This window comes from Hibiscus syriacus, unplaced genomic scaffold (genome assembly GCF_006381635.1).
Source record: "Hibiscus syriacus cultivar Baekdansim isolate YM2019G1 unplaced genomic scaffold, ASM638163v2 tig00111540_pilon, whole genome shotgun sequence".
Taxonomy (NCBI): Eukaryota; Viridiplantae; Streptophyta; class Magnoliopsida; order Malvales; family Malvaceae; genus Hibiscus; species Hibiscus syriacus.
This window is the reverse complement of record NW_024063114.1, coordinates 1,255,469-1,274,727: the sequence shown is the minus strand read 5'-3', so window position 1 is coordinate 1,274,727 and position 19,259 is coordinate 1,255,469. Positions and strand designations below refer to the sequence as shown.

The 19,259-nt window shown below is 34.9% G+C and overlaps 1 long non-coding RNA gene and 2 pseudogenes across 1 annotated transcript; all 3 read right to left on the bottom strand.

Moving 5' to 3' along the window:
- Nucleotides 1-173: 173 nt before the first annotated feature.
- Nucleotides 174-567, bottom strand: LOC120164497. The gene is made up of 2 exons (XR_005519741.1): nucleotides 490-567; nucleotides 174-415 (listed from the first exon to the last, which is right to left on the bottom strand). It is a non-coding gene; the product is annotated as an uncharacterized LOC120164497 (long non-coding RNA).
- A 1,785-nt stretch (nucleotides 568-2,352) lies between these two features.
- LOC120164532 lies at nucleotides 2,353-3,633 on the bottom strand (annotated as a pseudogene).
- An 11,408-nt stretch (nucleotides 3,634-15,041) lies between these two features.
- Nucleotides 15,042-19,221, bottom strand: LOC120164634 (annotated as a pseudogene).
- Nucleotides 19,222-19,259: the final 38 nt, after the last annotated feature.

Here is a 19,259-nt window from a genome sequence, read left to right as displayed (position 1 = left end):
ATTTAGCATGCTCGTGTCAATGTAACAAAAAAACCTATGTAAATCTCAATTAAATTTTAAGTATGCATTTACTTTGGACTGAAAGAATACATAGTCGTATCTATTTAAAGATAGTTTTCAACATTTTGACATTGATCGGTTACACTCTAACGTCAAACATGAAATTATGAGGCAGCTATTTTCTCAAAGTGCATGAGCCTGTTGTCGGCCAACCTAGAAGTGTAAGCAAATCTTTTGTACTCGAACCATGTAAATTCTTTGTACAAGCTTTGTTGATCTCCCCTCATCAAACATGGCAACGGCGCTATCTTCTCGCTCAATGGTGGTCCACAGAAATATATCATCGACAGCCTTGATTTCACGCTGTTCGCCATCACCCTGGCTTCACACTTTTGAACCATCCATTCGTCATTACCTGAAACATTTCGGATGAATTAGACTTGTTTTTCATGTGTTTGGAGGAAAAGAAAAGGGCCTTTCTTTTTTTACCTGTAATGAATCACCAACATTGACGAAGAATGAGTACTGGTCAGGTGGGACTGAAATCCAAGAGCCGTCCCTAAGAGATTTATAAAAAAAAAAAGTGAACATATTCAAAATTGAAGCTAGTCAGTTTAGATCATTTAAAAATCATACATAGAAAATGTTAAAAACTAACCCAAAAGGCCTGAGCTAAAAGTAGATACAAATAAATTTGATTGAATCAACAAACAAATTATAAAAGGGATTAAATTGTTGAAAGATTAACGAGAATCGTAAATTAAAGTTGAGTATGGCTAGAAATTATCCATGAATGCAAAGTCATGTATCAAAATTCAATATGAGGGTCCATAACAGAGAATATCAACATGATTACAAATAAGCATTACTTTTGACTAGTCGTGACATCATCAAATTCAACTTTGAAAAAACTTAAAATACAAATAACAGTCAAACAAAAGGAAAGAAGACGAAAAATGTGTCATAAGGAGAAAAAAAGTGTCACAAAGATAAAAATTATTCTTATTAAAAATTTAAAAAGGTTGTTTATCGAAAATCAACATCAAAATCGACATCGTCGTCTACTAAACAAAATTAAAAAAATAATCTGATTTATATAGAAAGTGAGGCAAATCTTAAAGAAAAATGAAGAAGAGAGCTGTTAGGGTTTCCAGGCCATATATATATATATATATATATCAGTATATCTGTTATTATAGAAATAAGGTCAAATTAGTCCATATACTATTAAAATGATGTACTTAATTACAGTGCTGTGATAGACAATTAGATACTTTGGCTAATAATTTTATCACTACAACTGTTATAACGTCAACACCGAATATTATTTTAATCTTGCATTTATTTACAATCCCTATTGTTTTCACTTAATAAATCCTTGACTTTAGCCCATCTTAAGTTTGGAACTCGAGGAATAATTTGCACGTAAAGTTTGAATATTTTAATCCTCCAATGTCGGATACGAAGAAAAATATTTAATATGAAAATAAGTGTTTAAACTATATTTTTATTCTTAAATAGGTGCATAACTTATTTTTTTTTACTTATCCAGATAGCTAACGTTATAAACGTTATGACTCGGTTGTAACTATTGTTATAAAATCCTGTTAAGTAACCCATGTTATATTCTCAAAATTTTAAATTTTTTTCGTAAAAATATTATTAAAAAATAAATTTAAAGAAAAACGCTTCCCCCACTTCCACCACCTTTTTCCCTCTCTCTCCCCCCCCTGCTCTTTGCATCCATAACCAAAGGCCAAACAACCAATTAAAAGGCCGGCCAAACAGCAGGCTACCACAGTTAGCGAAATGATCGATTATCACGATCAAATTTAAGGGTAAATATTTAGGATTTTAGGAATCAGAGATTAAAATTTAGAGATTTATTTTAATATTAAGTCGAAGAAAAAAATGAATAGGGTCGACAAAGGGACATGTTTTTATGTAATGCAGATAATTTCTCGTTTATTATTGAAAGTTGAAATTGGCGGTGTATTAAAATATTATTATTTTTCAACCCAGCTGTGGTTGAAAGTAGGAGCAAGAATCTTTAATTATGGTGGTGTTAAGAAAATATTAAGTAAAATATCGTATAGTTTGACCTCCCAATTTTGGATGCTGCCCTGTTAACTAATATTCCTCATGTGTGCAATGCTTTGTTTATTTGTTTATCTATACTTCATCAATTTGTGTTCGATGCCCATATACATTGATTGTCAGTATTTTTATAACATCCAACTACCTTAAATAATATATTATTTATTAATCGGATTCTAATATGATGTGATTCTATGTAAATTCTTATGTAAATTTCAATTAAATTTTAAGATAGTTTTCAAAATTTTGATATTGATCGGTTACACTCTAACGTCAAACATGAAATTATGAGGCAGCTATTTTCTCAAAGTGCATGAGCCTGTTGTCGGCCAACCTAGAAGTGTAAGCAAATCTTTTGTACTCGAACCATGTAAATTCTTTGTACAAGCTTTGTTGATCTCCCCTCATCAAACATGGCAACGGTGCTATCTTCTCGCTCAATGGTGGTCCACAGAAATATATCATCGACAGCCTTGATTTCACGCTGTTCGCCATCACCCTGTGCTTCACACTTTTGAACCATCCATTCGTCATTACCTGAAACGTTTCGGATGAATTAGACTTGTTTTTCATGTGTTTGGAGGAAAAGAAAAGGGTCTTTCTTTTTTTACCTGTAATGAATCACCAACATTGACGAAGAATGAGTAGTGGTCAGGTGGGACTGAAATCCAAGAGCCGTCCCTAAGAGAGATTTGAAGGCCGGAAGTGTTGTTGGATCTTAGAACCGAGATGATTTGTGGGTCAGTGTGTTCGCCGAATCCAATCACATCCCCGTTCAAAGATTGAAGAACATCCGGGCATGGAGGGTAATGGTTAAGCCTGAAAACAGAGTCACTCTGCTCATCCATCATCAGCTTACTCAAAGCATCCCTCGGTTGAATCTTTAGCCCATCGGCCACCATTTCAAGTATCTCGCACGCCATTTTCTTCACCGCCGCCATATAATATTCAAAGCAACCCTGAGAGAATAAACAACGCACAACACTGTGTCAAAAGCTGTTAAAAAAACAAAAAAAACATAAACAGATATCCCGTCTCCTGTAAGACAAGAACAGTACCTGAAACTTTCTGGGTTTTCAGTAACGAGGTTTGGGTCTTGGTTGGCGGTGAGGAGGAGATATTCGACCCAACCAACATCACCATTGGAACCGATCCTCTTATTGCCGTATCCATAAGGTTTGGGCTGCCCTGTCTTCTCTTTCTCGCAAAGAGGTAAAGAGAAGAACTCGGTGGCCTCAGATTCCAGCCTGGAAATGAGTTCCATGGGAACCCCGTGGTTGATCACCTTGAAGAATCCAAATTCTTCGCAGGCCTTGATTATCTGGTGTTTGGAATCAGGTTTCGAGAGGTCCACGACGGGGATAAGAGGAGGGAACAATGCGGCAGATGGCTGCCTGTTTCTGATATAAGAGAACTGTTCAATGTTGGTTTGATAATATCACCATTGTTTTTTCTCCTTCACTGGTTTCTCTGTCAGTTATTTTTGAAAATTTCGGTGATGAAAATGGATGGTTTTTTAGTTTGGAATAGATTTGTATAGAGGGGGGCAGATGAACAAATGGTTTTGGGTTTTGCTTGGCTATTTATAGGAAGAGAGAAGGGGAGAGAGAGAGAGATTTTTAAATATATAAAATATAATTTATTGATTAAAAAAATAAAAATACCTTAATTTATATATTTATTTATTTGTCATAAGAGAATCAATAATAATAGAGGCGATATGTCATTTTTAATCCCAACAGGTTGAGGTCGGCCGTCAGAACACTTCAGAAGAGTTATGAAGTCAACACTCGACAACAATCCACCTAAGGTGAAGATTGCCTGTTGGCGCTTCTGTAAGAACTTCATCCCCACAGCGGTTAATCTTTTTAATCGTCGTATGAACATTTCTACCGTATGCAAGCTGTGTGAAACCGAGCCTGAGACAGTTGCTCACATCGCTCAGAGCTGCCCTTATTCCAAACAGGTTTTCTCTGAACTTCAGTTGGATCTTTCGATTGTACCTGTTGAGCAGCAATGGTTATCTAATCTCTTTAATGCTTTCTCAATGACCCAATGTAAAGTTTTGGCCGTAGCAATTTGGGCTATTTGGTACATTTTTTTTATGTAAATATATATCTTGTTTAAGATGAATTGTTTATCGTTACTTTTTCATTATTTGTGACTTGCATTATCGTTTTCAAAATGGAATTGACAAATTGGGTGAGCTACATAACTGAGAGAGTCGGGCTAGAAAAGTGAAAGTTTATATAAAAGCATAAAGAAGAAAGCAAAACCTGATAATATAACTTCCATAAAACCATATTCAATACCCATAGATGTTGACTAGCAGCAAGTGTTCTACATTTTGACTTTGTGTTTTTCTGCAATCTCCAGTGCCTTCTCAACTTTTCACCTTTGGTGTCCTCAAGGAATTGATCTTTTCCCAATTTTTGTCTTTGGTTTTATAACAGGTAAACTACGCATTAGTAATTAAACTATCAGTTTTGATCTATTTTAATATCTAAACTCTCAACTTCCCCAAGACTCAATGTTAAATTTTGAATAAAGATGTTAAAATGAAACAAAAACTAAACTTTCGGTATGATTTGAAAAAAAATTAAAAGTTTAAGTACTAAAACAAATTAAATATGATAATTTAGGTACTAAGTGCTTAATTTACCCTTTATAATATTATATTTGTTACTAAAACCTTCAATTATATGCCACATCTCCTACTACACAACTCCTCTTCCATCTATTGTAAATATAATACATACCCTAAACCATCAATTATATGCCACTTTGTTCATATTGTATCCCCATGTAAAATTTTAAATGATTTTTATTTTACAGTCTTATTAAAATATTTTAATTACAATTAGAAAAATATAAATAAGAATCTATCAAGATGAAAAAATAGTTATTATTTCTAAAATTTTTGGATTTAAACAACTACGTTCGTGACTATAATATTTATGTCGTTAACGACTAAGAAAAAATTTGAACACGTATTGTTTCGTAATCACTACAAATCATTAAAAAATCTGTACTTACAACAATTATGTTGATCACACATGCTCTGAATTTCTTGAAGGCAAAAATCTGTACTCCTTGAACCCTTTGGTTCATACATATCCAGATAAGCCAGAACCGATTTGATATTTTGATTAACGACATGTCCAAAAATATATATATATATAATATGGTCAAATATGTGTATCCATTTGTCATGCAAAAACAACAACAAAATGTTCGGAATGAAAATGTAAACAGAGAAAGATCATCAACGACTACGGTTGGCCACTGAGTCACACTCGAGAGAGTTTTCTGTATAATTTATATTAAAAGAAATGAAAATAGTATGGGTGCGTTCGATTAACTGAATGTAAGATTAACAGTCGAAATAAAATATTATCAGAGAATAAGATTACTAGAAATGTTGTATTTTGTGTTTGGTTAGTTTAGCAGGAATGTAAGATTACTGTGTTTAATTAAAGGAATAAAAGATTATTGGAATGTATATTTTATCAAATTGTCCTTATTATATATTTATTTTTTAAGAATTTAAATTCTACTATAATATTACTATAATTAATTTATATATATATATTTTAAAAATTTTAAATTCATAAAATTTATATAATTTTTTTACAAAATTAAAAAGATAAATATGTTTAATGAAAGGGTAAAATTTTATTTTAACCCCTGAACTTCATATAAAATTTTAATTATAGATTTTTTTTGTAAATCTAAAATAGTTTAAGGATAAATTTATAATTTAACCTTTGTATAATTTTTATTATTAAACGACAGAAGAAAGATATTTCTGAAGAATTTTTTTTAAAGAGCATTGTAGTCCAAAAAGCCGATAATCCAACAATACTTAAAGAAATGGATAATTACATTCCCAGTAATATACCTCAAAAAACCTATTGTTGAGAATAAAAATTACCGAGAATAAAATTACTGACTAACCAAACGAGAATAAAGATTCTATTTACTCAATAATCACATACCCCGAATCAAACACACTATGTGAAAGATAAGGAAAAGCCTACTTCGTTTCGTTTTTAGAAAATGAAAGATTCCCTTTTTATATTTTTGGCACTCCCGAAAGAAAGTGAGTCAGGCTTTTATTTTATTTTATTTATTTATGGCAAAAACCTTTTAATTTAATTTAAATTCTGAGCCCGAAAATCGAGACGAGTCAACACGTGGAAGAAGGGCAGCCTCCACTTGAACAGAACAGCTCCGACTCGTAGGAACGCCTTATCAGATGACGTGGCTTTATCTATGGGTTCAACAATTAGTTTGAGTTAATTATTTAACCCTCCAGAAGAAAATGACAAAAGGGCCACTTTTGTCTCTCTAAAAAACTCAATTTATCATTTTTATTTTTAATTATTTATTTATTATCTATGATGTTCATCCTAATCTTAAAAGTTTATTTTCACAAATAGAATCATTAATCTTATGTATTTTTCAACACCAATAATTTCTAGATCAGTCAAATATTATTGACATGGCTTAATTGATGATGATGTGATATTTATTAAAAAATAAATAATAAATTATTTAAAAAATTTACTCAATACAACGATTAGAAAAAACTCCCAAGAATTTAACTTAATCTTACTTAAATAAATTGTAAAATTTTAAGAATTTATTTTAATCAATGTGTTTAATAAATATTTTAACATAATCCCTTAATCTATAGAAGGAGAAGACTCACTGATATGTTAGCAAAAATAGTCAACGAACTTTAAGGGTTAGGATGAACACTATAGACAACTTCGAGAGCTAAATTGATATAAAAAATGATAGGGGTGGAAATAATAAATTGAGTTTACTACAATGATAACAATCACACTTAAGCCTATATATTATAATTAATTACTATCTATGAGTTTTTTTTTCAAGCACAAATGTTGCGTGCATGCACCGCCATCAATTTTCATTTTTCATTCTCTTTTAACCTGCACGATGCAAATTAGCTAAATGTGGCAAACTTGATTGATCATTCAATAACATTTTTTTTAAAGGTAAGAAAATTTATTCAAAAGCATAACTATCGTTACATTTTGGAAAGGGTATCGTTGAAAAACCTTTCCAACCCTAATCGAAATAAAAAGAGTATATCCTAACCGAAATACACTAGAACAAAATTGGCTCGTGCGAAAAACGAAGGGAACGAACGGACAAATGCTATACATAGGCGACCTAACCGAACAGCTCAACCTCTAACTCCACTTAGGTCTAGCAATCTTCTCCCTCAACCCGAGAATGCTCCACTCCTTAACAGAAGCAAGACCCACCATCACCCCAATCTCGTTGGCACCTGCACTCCGCCTGAAAAAAATCCCTCTACCCTATCGCCTTTTTGGCATACCATTCCGCCATGGCATTACATCTTCTAGGAACGAAATTAATGACCGCCTTCACCTGAGCCATACGGGAAGCAATAGGAAGAATCGCGGTGGACCATTCCCCCGGAACCATAGAGACATTCGACAGCCAATTAACCAATACTTCACATAAAAATAAGACAAAAATCCACATAAAAGGAGACAAAAATCGAAAAATAAGACAATCATTTATTATTATTATTATTTACTATGATATTCCATTTCATGGGGGCATATCCAATTCATAATCATCTATAAAGTAGACCTGCTGTTTCTTATTTGCTCCACATTATATATTACATTATGCATGGGATTAAGCATGGCTTTCACCTAAGATACTTCGAAAAAAAGGTTTAATACCAAAATAAGTGCCCAAATTTAGGGGTGTAAATGAATCAAGTTTGAACGAACAAGACTATATTCGTGTACTAATTTAATTATTTAATCTATTAATTTAATTTATATAACTCAAAATAGTTTTAGTCTACTAATTTAATTTATTCAAGATTCCGAAACAAGAGTCGTCAAAGTCTGGTTGTACTTATCTAATTTTATTAATTATTTAATCTAATAAATTTTTAAGGCCTAATATTTATATTAAAGTATTGTTACCAACAAGTGTTGATTCAAATGGTAAGCAGCTTGATATCACTTAAACAAAGTCTTAAGTTCAAGTCATTGTGAATGCAGAAAATCTCTATTGGGAGACTCATCCATCAAAATCAGATGTGCGACACGAGTCGATCCGGATTAGTCAATACGAAACCTTGGAACCGGGAGTGCAAAAAAAGAAATATTGTTATAATCATATTAATATTACCGTCGTGGATAAGGCTTTCCGCAATTAGGTTTCATTTTAGGGTTTTCTATCCAACATATCTTGAACGGATGCTTATCAAACCTTTCTTCTTATTCTCTGTCACGTGATCAAATCTTAAAAGAAAATGGAAAAGTGGCTAAATGATTTTAGAGTAAATTAAGTATTTAGTACTTAAGCTATCAATTTTAATCTGCTTTAGTACCTAAACTTTTAATTATTTCAAAACTATACTTGAAGTTTAGTTTATGTTTCATTTTAATATCCGTTCAAAATTTAATATTAAATTTATTTTTTTTTAAGTTTAAGTACTAAAACGAAACAAAACTGATAATTTAAATACTTAACACATTAAGTTTATAATAGTATATTAAAATAAAATAAAAACTAAAGGTTAGAAATTCAATGAACTTTTTCATACATTGTTTTGCTGCGAAAAGATAAGATATTTTTAAAAAGCGGCAAAGGAATAGATAAGTTGAGGGGAGTGGTGCAAAATGATCCATCTTCACCTTGAACAGTCACTGCACAGTAAAATCATGAATACAGAACTTGTCGGGAAACAAATGAAGCGGTGGCATGCTGTTTACATCTAATCTTAACCTATATGAGGTTAAAAACTTTTGCTTCTTTCACTCTCCTAGTGCTATGGTCGACAAGCCACCAAAGCGTGTTGACAAGATAGCTCTTCAACTTTAATCACCACTTAGCTGATTAAGATAAGCATTAATAGACCAATAATTGCTACATTAAGCCGATAAACCTCCTGCTATCCGAGATAATTAACAAAGTAAAACGTGCAAAATATATATGAAAAAGGTATCGAGTATTTGTGGCAGCAAGACAAAATGAACCCTTGAATGTCATTGGATCAGTGTTATCATGTCCCACAGAAATTCAACCCAAGCATTAAGACAAACAGCGTGCCATAAAAATAAGCACGAGTTGCGAACCTTTATATGGTATGAATCCAGAATGAATCACATGACAAGTTTCTGAAAAAGACAGGCAGTGGCACCACCAAATATCTACCGCACATTCACCAAATATCCTCTACTTCTTATTCCACCTCCGAGCGCCACCTCTATCATCGAACGTATAATGCGAAACGACAGCGACTGAAGACGACATTATGACAAGAACAATATAAACTATAGTCATCGATTGAGATACATTATAGATGCTCTGAATGTTGAATGAGCAGCGCACGCGGTGCAGTGCAAGGTTGCCCAATTACCAGCAAATCCATAATAATTTCTTTGAAGAAGATAAGAGTAGTTCCAGTCCAACCATCAAGTAACTAGCCTGCATTAGAGTCAAAACCCATCTATCAACAATGCATCATGGTTAGTTCCAAACTGAAATCATGTCCGAATTGAAAGTTTCTAAGTGGTATGGTCATAGTTGCAATTATGTTCTATGGATGACACTATAATCTGCAAAGCTTGGGTAGGTAAGAGTTGCATTAGAGCCCTTGAGTCTTGTGCAATGAGGGAACCAAAACGTGAAAGTCCCAACTCAAGATCATTGTACTGATCTGCTGGAAAATAAAATTATATATATTAAATGCATTTCAGCTCTATATTATCACTGGGAGAAACTTTTAGTACACTCGGAGTACTTTATGAAGGATCCATTATGGTTTTAGGATCAGGTTCAGTTATTACAAACTAGCCATAAAATCTGAAGCCTTCATCAATTTTTATTGCCACTTATATTATTACATTATTCCAGGATCACCATAATAGAAGCAAAGAATTTTTAAGAACACTGCAAGATCAATTTTTAAGAGACATGGTCATATTGGTTCTTTAGAACTTGCACAAGATTAGTACAGCTGCTCAGCACCTATGGAAACTGTTGTCAGAATATCTAAATATGATGATCTTAATACCGTAGTAATCAAAACAAAACTAAACCTAGCTTATGTATGACCAGGGATTCATTGCATTGGGCCCAGAAAACCCATATCCCATAAAAAATGACAGGGACGAAAGGCAAAACTCCAATACCATAACAGAGGAAGTGACAAGGGAGAACCTATGTATTGTGTGAGTGAGAAGATATTCTCAATCTCTATCCTTATCCACATTGTAATTAATCTAGACAACATTATGATGGAAGGGTAATGGATTCTCCAATAGAAAAACAAGTGTGCAGTGTTGGTTTTTTGGCAAAATCCCATATTGGTTGTATATAAGGAGAAGGGAAAATTCTTTTATTATAAATAGAACCCTCATCCTCCTTAATTTAGAATCCCACAAATATAAGCATTCTTCACTATTAAAGGTTATTTGTACTTTTTCTCTCTTTGTAATATTTCCTCTATTAGTGAAATATTATTTTAGTAGTATTCGAGGAGGTAGGCATAATTTTGGCCTAACCTCGTTAAATTTTGGTGTTCTCTTTATGTCTATTTAATAGCTATTGTCGGGTATAGTTGTTGTTAATTATTGTCCTATTAAAATTACTTGTCTTGGTAGTTCTGTCTAAGGAAACTTATGCAAGTAAATTGTGAAAGGCACTGGAAGAGAAATTTTTGAAGAAAAGCGGTCAGAACAAGCTCTACATGAAAAAGAGATTGTTCCGCTTCAACTTTGTGCCAGATACCACTATGAATGATCACATTACTAGCTTTAATCAGATGGTGATTGATCTGATGAATATGGACGTGACTTTTGAAGACGAAGATCTGACTCTGATGTTAATGGGATCACTTCCTGATGAGTTTGAGTATCTTGAAACTACTCTACTTCATGGGAAGGTTGATGTGTCTCTCAGTGAAGTAACTGTTGCCTTGTATAGTTATGAATTGAGAAAAAAAGACAAATAAGAAAATACAAGTGTCGAAGCAGAAGCTCTTGTTGTTAGAGGTCGTTCGAAGAGTCAGAATAAAGGAATGAGAGGGAGATCGAAGTCAAAGTCCAGATTGAGCAAAGATGAATGTGCCTTTTGTCGAGAAAAATGACACTGGAAGAAAGAATGTCACAGGCTAAAGAATAAAGGCAAACCTGAAAGGGGAAAAGCTGTCTCAGAATCAAATGTGGTCGAGTATGATGATACAGATTCAGATTTCACATTCGCTGCTACGCCATCAACCAGCTGTTCCAGTTCATGGCTGTTAGATTCAGCTTGTAGCCACCATATGACCTCCAATAGAGAATGGTTCTTTGATTTTAAAGAACTAAAAGGTGGAATTGTCTACACAGCAAATAATTCCCCTCTTGACACACTTGGGATTGGTTCAATTCGCTTGAGGAATCAGGATGGATCAATCAGAACCTTAACAGATGTCCATTATGTACCAGATTTAATGAGAAATCTCATCTCTGTGGGAACCTTAGAGTCAAAAGGTTTAGAAGTGAGGGCAAAAGATGGAATTATGAGGATTATCTCTGGTGCACTGGTGATAATGAAGGGAATCCGGAAAAGAAACAATGTGCATTACTTTCTGGGTAGTACAATTGTTGGGACAACAGCAGTGGCAGCTTCTACTGATGAACAGGAGTCAGAAGCAACCAGGTCATGGCATATGCGCTTGAGCCATGTTGGTGAAAAATCCTTGAAATTGCTGATAGATCAAGGATTATTGAAGGGTGTTCGGGCTTGCAAATTAGCGTTTTGTGAGCATTACATCAAAGGGAAGAAGACGAGGGTGAAATTTGAAACATCAATCCATGATACTAAAGGTATTTTGGATTATGTTCATTCAGATGTATGGGGGCCTTCAAAGACAACTTCATTGGGAGGAAAACACTATTATGTCACCTTTGTTGATGATTTTTCCCGGAGAGTTTGGGTGTATACAATGAAGACAAAGGATGAGGTGCTAGGATTTTTTACTTAAATGGAAAAAGATGGTGGAGACTCAAACAAGTAGAAAAATCAAACGTCTCCGTACAGACAATGGTGGAGAGTACAAAAATGATCCATTTCTGAAAGTCTGCGAAGAAGAATGAATTGTCAGGCATTTCACTGTCAGATCTACACAACAACAGAATGGGGTGGCAGAGCGTATGAACCAGACATTAGTGGATAAGGTTCGGTGTATGTTGTTTAATACTGAGTTAGGCAAAGAATTTTGGGCTGAGGCTTTGGTCTATGTTTATCACCTTGTCAACCGCCTACCATCGACTGCTATTGGTGGTAAAATACCATTAGAGAAATGGTTTGGAGAACCTGCTACAAATTATGATTCCTTACATGTGTTTGGTTCCACTGCATACTACCATGTTAAGGAGTCAAAGCTAGATCCAAGAGCAAAGAAGATGATCTTTATGGGGATCACCTATGGTGTGAAAGGCTATCGTCTTTGGTGTCCAGAAACAAAGAAAATAATCTTCAGCAGGGATGTTACCTTTGATGAATCTACCATGTTGAGAAAGGTGACTTCAGAAAAATTAGAGCAGACATATGAAACTCCCAAACAAGTGGAGTTTGAAGGAAACATAATTGACTCAGCCAGTAAAGAAACTGATGTTGACTCTCCTATGGTAGAAGAAGAGTCGATGAAGAAGAGATTCAAACCCAAGAACCTCCACAGCAACATGAATCAATTGCACTCAGAAAGGGAAAAAGGACCATTAGACAACTGCTTCGTTATGCTGATATGGTCTCTTTGCATCACCAATTGCAATTGATGACGTTCTTGCCACTTTTTAATGAAGCAGTCCAAAGTTCAGAACATAATAAGTGGAGATCGCCATGAATGAAGAAATGCAATCCCTTCAAAAGAATCAGACGTGAAAACTAGCTAGTCTTCCGAAGGAAAAGAAGGCAATTGGGTGCAAGTGGGTATATGCAAAGAAAGATGGATTTCCTGACAAGAATAACATCCGCTACAAAGCAAGATTGATGGCTAAAGGCTACGCTCAAACGGAAGGAGTTGATTATAATGAAGTATTTTCTCCAGTTGTAAAACATTCTTCCATCAGAATTTTGTTGGCTTTGGTAGCATAATTGGATTTGGAACTAGTTCAGATGGATGTAAAAACTGCATTTTTACATGGAGACTTGGATGAGGAAATCTACATGACTCATCCAATGGATTCAAAGTTGTTGAAAAACAAGAGATGGTGTACAAATTAGAAAATCGTTGTACGGATTGAAGCAATCTCCAAGGCAGTGATACAAGCGATTTGACAAGTTTATTATAGGGCAGAAGTACACAAGAAGCAAATATGATCATTGTGTGTATTTACGCAAGCTACAAGATGGATCCTATATATATCTTCTTCTTTATGTTGATGATATGCTAATAGCTTCCAGGAGTCAGACAGAAATTGCGAAACTAAAGACTCAATTGAACAGGGAGTTTGAGATGAAGGATCTTGGTGAAGCGAAGAAGATTCTAGGCATGAAAATATCAAGGGATAAGAAATTGGGGGGGCTTTGTCTGTCTTAGAAAGAATATCTAAGGAAGGTACTAAAACGTTTTGGCATGAATGAGAAGTCAAAACCAGTTAGTACACCTCTTGCTCCTAATTTCAAGCTCGGTGCATCCATGTCACCTAAGGATGATGCAGAACGGGAATACATATCAAAGGTTCTGTATGCAATGGTGTGTACAAGACCTGATATTTCACAGGCAGTTGGGGTTGTGAGCAGGCATATGCATGATCCTGGAAAGGAGCATTGGCAAGCTGTGAAATGGATTCTGCGGTATATTCTGAACACCGTATATTTTGGTTTTCAGCATGACAAACAAGATGGTCAATGTGTAGTTGGATATTGTGATTCAGACTATGCAGGTGATTTGGACAAGCGTCGATCAACTACTGGTTATGTGTTTACATTTGCAAAGGCACCAGTCAGTTGGAAGTCCACCTTACAGTCAACAGTGGCTTTGTCTATACAGAGGCAGAGTATATGGCAGTTACAGAGGCTGTGAAGGAGGCAATTGGCTTCATGGGTTGCTTGGTGAATTGGGAATGGAACAGAAGCACATCAAAGTGCATTGTGACAGTCAGAGTGTTATTCATTTAGCAAAGAATCAGGTTTACCATGCAAGGACGAATCACATCGATGTTCGATATCACTTTGTACGAGAGATTCTAGAAGAAGGTGGAGTCATAATCCAGAAGATTCGGACCACTGAGAATCCTGTTGATATGTTGACAAAAGTGGTAATTGCGATCAAGTTTAAACATTGTTTAGACTTGGTCAATATTACTACAAATTGAAAGATGAATTTGCAGACATTACTGAAGATTGAATTTTTGAGAGATGTGTGTGAATTTGCCAAGGTGGAGATTTGTTGGTTTTTTGGCAAAATCCCACATTGGTTGTGTATAAAGAGGAGGGGAAATTCTTTTGTTATAAATAGAACTCTCCTCCTCCTTAGTTTAGAATCCCACAAATATAAGCCTTCTTCACTATTAAAGGCTATTTGTACTCTTTCTCTCTTTGTAATATTTCCTCTATTAGTGAAATATTATTTTAGTAGTGTTCGAGGAGGTAGGCATAATTTTGGCCTAACCTCGTTAAATTTTGATGTTCTCTTTATGTCTATTTAATAGCTATTGTCAAGGTAAAATCTCCATACAAGCTATGCTTCTTCACAGTTACTCCAGAAAAGGTTCGATCCCAATTAGTTGATCACAATCTATGTTCATTCAGGCTTCTAGAAGCACCGTATCAACACTTCAATGTTCTGATCTGCAATTGTGATGCTAGAAGCAGAGAGCTTTTGAGAGAAACGCAATGGAGTTAGGTAAGTATACTTATGAGTAGTCGTTGTTTCAGCCTTCTATGATCCTCTCGTAGAAAATAAGCTGGCTTCTGCAGCTAAAACATCCTTCTCTGAAACACCACGTACTTGAGTATCTGAAATGCAGAACCACTTGTTTGTAGCAGATCAGGGTATTCGCAGAACCTTCCTCATGGGATTTAGTTCTCACTTCTGTAAACAGTATAATGACCACCCCCAGATCTCCCAAAGTGCTCCACAACTGAGACGAGCCGGTATAATTTAGTTTCTGAAGGAGGTAACTTGCCAGCCAAACTTACCTGCATCAAGAAATTAGAGGCACATCCAAGATAGACATCCGTAAGCCCTCAATCCATTAAAAAACCACGCATGTTGTGCCCAAATCATGAATCCCAAATTTACGGTGTCGTATCAAGTTGGTAAAACAAAGTTCCGAAATTTAATCATCAAGTTTTTTTTAACCTAGTTAAGAAACGATGCATATTCCAAGGAATGAGTCACGATTTTTCAAAAAACAGGTTTTGGGTGCTAGAATGGGAATCTCGGTCCATGTAAATGTTAATAAATTGCCATTTGTGATCACGAGCAGCAAAAGATCTGAGAAATTGTTCTCTTGGCATATCATGCACCAATAATCAAATTTGATAACAATTTCACAGTTTTTCAATGATGAACCTGCACAAAAATAGCAGAGCAAGCAATGCCAAAAAGGAAAACATGAGGAAAAAGCTAGTTTAGCATTCATCGCACAAATGCCAAACTGCGAAAGGCACAAGAGAACCAAGGCAAGAAGCTTCTAAAGCTCTGCCATCTTAACACAGTTCACAAGACGTGCTCTAAATACGTTAAAACTAACCTCCTAGTGAACTAACAAAAATAGTTATTAACTTATTTTGCTCAAAATTACGTAACAGTCTACATATGTTCAGATTAGTATTTATGCATCCAACCTTGTCATAATGTTGCTCAAGCGTGTTGGAGGCCTTTGAACTGCAATCAGTTGGGTACAACTTACTCTTCCATTGGTTTTCTAATGTTTCCGAAGAAACCTTTTCTCCCATTGGTTTTCTAATGTGATTGAAAATGGTTTCATATTGCACATTGATAAGGTCGAGATGAGGCCTTGGCTTTTGACTTTGCAGCTTCAGTTGCCCTTTACGGAACCCTTCCCAGTTTGTTATTTCCACCTTAGTAGTCATGAATGATGACAGGTCTAAAATCAGTGGAAAAGAAATATGACCCTGCATCCATTAATGCATAGTTTACTATTATGACAACCGTTCTCATATAACTTCCAACAAAGAAGAAGTACAAGCAAGAAATACTTTACTTAGGAAGCAATGATGTGAGAGTAATGAACAAGCGGGGAAACTACCTGAAGCTTGATCAGTTCCCCAAATTCATTCATTGAAGCACGTTGTAGATGAAGGCATAGAATCTGCAAGTATACAATTGAAAAAAAAAAGCATCATAGGAAAAAACTACTCGTGCAGATAGTCTACAAGAATAGTCTTTACTATGACCCTAAACAACATATGGATACTCTAGAAGCAATTGGACTTTGCTAGAAAAAGCATAATTTCTAAACAACTTAAATTTCGACACAGGATTCTGCACTTCTCTTCAACTTTTCAATCTCAATCTGAGACAAAGTTTATAACATTTTTTCTCATCAAGTAATAGAAAACAACCTAATGTTTACATTATAGTACTAAAAAGACACTACCTCGTTTGCTCCACAAGATAAATACTTTATTGCAGCACTGTGCCAACAATGGCTGCAGTAGTAATTCTCGAGTTTTTCAGCAAGGACAAACTGCCATAAGCAATCCTCCAATGACATCCAGCCATCTAATATTGCATTGAACAAATTCGCACTAGAGTTAAAAGGAGGGTCCACAATTTATAAAAGAAATTTCAAAGAAGTTACAAGCTTAAACATCCATAATAGGCAAACCTTTAATTAACATACAATGGAAGAAGCACCATAATGAAAATTTTGAAAATCCAAAGAAATCTGAGTGGGAAACACCAAAATGAAAAAGAGAGGTTAGATAAAATTTCATTAAATAATTTTTAAATTCCAGATTCTCAAATGAGGTATCATAACGAATCATAATCATATATTTAAAGATGTTCAAACTTAGCTGACCATGACATGACAAAAGCAAAGGAAGATAAATACGCGGGGAATAAGAACCCTCTACATAAATGGTCCAAGATAGTGTTGCTGCCATCTTTCTGCTCATTCTGATCCTCCTTCCTTAATGGAGTCAGAATCCTACAACTTTGAGAAGCAAAAATCCGCTAGAGTGCTTTGACTGGAAGACATCGGAAATTCTTCTCTTAAAGAAGACAAAAGATGGAGAATTGCTTCAGCTGCATCCTGCATGTAAGCAACATAAAAGATAAGTACACTATAGATGGTGTTAAGTTTATGGATAATATCAAAAACAATGCACCTGGTGACTTGTTAAATCAAAATTTTGAATATAAAGTGCCAATGCAAGCATGACTTTATGCGGGCTTAATGCAACTCTCCTTTCTCCAGCCATGCCTAATTCTGCAAAATTGGAATATATATAGCTCATGCTGTGATGACCACATTGAATACAGTCTCTAAGGAGGTTGACAAGGTCAAACATGTATTTCCGATCCTCAACTAAACTAATCATCGGAGACACAGCTGAGGTACCATATTATGTGCCATGGTCATTGGGGAAATTAAAAAAAAAAACACTTACAGTCAACATTCGAGTACATTAAAATACCCGTGATACAGAAAATTTAGAAAAAGCAAAGCACTTCACAAAGTGCTGATGTTACCTTCTAAGAGATCAGATAAAGTAATTATAAGTGGCAAGCTTTCACACTGCCCCTCAACTAGTGTAGAGTCGCATTCTTCCAGTATCTTCTGAAGAAAAGGCTGAAAATATGAGCAGCTAGCCAGAGCCTGAAATATTGTAGATTCAAGAACCCAAAATGGACAGCATTTCCCCATAATTTTCCTTAATGAAAAATGAGCACCGACTAACAAAAGCAAAAAGAAACAAGACTCGAGATGTAACTAATGTTCATTTCCTATTTCGTCTCTCTTTTTGTTAGCAACCACAGAGTCTGAACAAAAACTAAACTACCTATTTGCTTAAAGGAACCAAACCTGCAAAATAACATTCAAGAAGCAGTTGTTGCCAAGATTTTGCAACCCAGGAACCAAGTGTATTTTCTCGAAGTGTTTCTTTCTCTTCTCCCTCAATTTATCGTCCCTTATTACAGCCAATACGATGCCAACAACTCCCACTAAACCAACCACTGATAGATGGAACCCGAAAGCAGCGGCCCATCTCATATGCAACAAAGCTCTATAACCATGTTTCCAATTGCGGATTGTTACCCTTATACTCGTTTCTTGTTCCATTGCCGTTATGATACTGACAATAAAGCCTACAAAAAGGATGAATAAATGGATGGAAAAAAAAATCAAATTTCAACAGAAACTGCTCCATAAACCCAAGAATAAGATTCTAAGCTATGTATAATTGAGGAACAATTTAGAATAATCATTGGGATCTGAATTCATATAAAAAACAAATACATAAAAAAACCTGCAAAACACGGATCGATTGCAACTTTGCTAGTTACATCAAGGACTAAAGAACCTGCAAACTTGGTTAAACAAATCTTGCACAGCTCAACTTAAATGCTCAAATTCAACAATAAAAAGAAACAAAATTGTTTAACCAAATACAGCTAAATCCCTTATCTTCCTCCACTTCCCTACAAGCATTCAGTATCACCTCAATCAATAAATTAACAGAAAAGAAAGAAACCCTTTTGCAAAATAAAAAAAAAAGGAAAGAACGATAAAGAAGAAGAAGCAGATTTAAGCCAAAAGAATTCCATCAAATCAGTTTCAAGTCAAAACCAACAACCAAAACTTTTATAAAGTAGAAGATTTTTCTTGCACTTAATGAGGAAAAGTTCAATCAAACAGGAAAGAGACTGTACCAGGGGTTCGTCAATCACCAAATTGGATGCTTTGGGGATTTGAGTTCTTGTGACGAGTAAAAAACATAGCTTTGAAATGGAGTTTGGGCCAGCGATTACAAAACAAAAAAGAAAGAAAATAAGAAAGAAAAAGTAAAGCGAAATAAAAATAGTTATATAAGCTTTGGTAATGGCGGCCGAACGAAAACATCGGGTCTCGATTGCGTTGTTGAGGCGGGAAGTAAGACCGTCGACAAGCAAC